Source organism: Penaeus monodon, chromosome 20 (genome assembly GCF_015228065.2).
Source record: "Penaeus monodon isolate SGIC_2016 chromosome 20, NSTDA_Pmon_1, whole genome shotgun sequence".
Lineage (NCBI taxonomy): Eukaryota > Metazoa > Arthropoda > Malacostraca > Decapoda > Penaeidae > Penaeus > Penaeus monodon.
Genome location: NC_051405.1, coordinates 46,367,505 through 46,368,165, shown reverse-complemented (window position 1 = coordinate 46,368,165; position 661 = coordinate 46,367,505).

Sequence of the window (661 nt, the reverse complement as noted above, 5' to 3'; positions counted from 1 at the left end):
ATAAATTTTTAATTATATAATTTTATATATATATAAGATAGATAGATAAAGATAGATAATAGATAGAAGATGATAGTGTAGATGATAGATATAGATTTAGAATAGATAAGAAGATATAGAATAGATTAAATAGTTAAATAGATAGAAGATAGAAGAAAATAATAGATAGATATAAATAGATATTATATATATTTAAAATATAAATTTATAATTATATATATATTTTATATAATATTAACTAATCATATTTATATAAATATAATATAATTATTAAATTTTTAATTAAAATTTTAAAATTAAAAATATATATATTAGTATCATTTATTCATAAAAATAAATATAAGATGTAGATAGATAGAAGATAGAAGTAGATAGATATAGATATGAATAGATTATTAATAATAATTTTTATAAAATATTATTAATATAAATCTTTAATTATAAAATATAATTAAAAAAATATTTATATATATATATATAAAATATATATATAAAATTTAATTATGTAACATAATTTTTTACATATTTTTAAAAATTATATTATACTATATATTATATATATATATTTTTTATTAATTTTTTAATATATTTTATATATATATATATATATAATATAATATAAAATATGGGATATCTTTTGTCAGGGAAATTTTGGTGCTGG